Genomic DNA, 265 nt, shown 5'->3' with positions numbered 1-265 from the left:
GAGAGCAAACATTTTGAACAAACCTAATTAGCAGGTCAAGGGAAATTTTGATTTATTTTCAACATAGGTCTAGACATGGTCGCTATTAACCCATAGAGTGTGAGACTTGGTAATTGGTTTGTGTTCAGAGCTGAGATTATTACGTAATCATTAGCGTGAAATGCTTGCTAATTGCGTGGCTAAATGTTTTGGGTTTGTTTGTTGATTTTGGGGAAATTGTGGTTTGTTGATATCTTTCTGATTTTTTTTTTTTTTTGGGGGGGGC

Source organism: Penaeus monodon, chromosome 31 (genome assembly GCF_015228065.2).
Source record: "Penaeus monodon isolate SGIC_2016 chromosome 31, NSTDA_Pmon_1, whole genome shotgun sequence".
In the NCBI taxonomy this organism is placed as follows: domain Eukaryota; kingdom Metazoa; phylum Arthropoda; class Malacostraca; order Decapoda; family Penaeidae; genus Penaeus; species Penaeus monodon.
The sequence above is the reverse complement of the archived record's forward strand: the minus strand, read 5'-3'. Positions refer to the sequence as shown.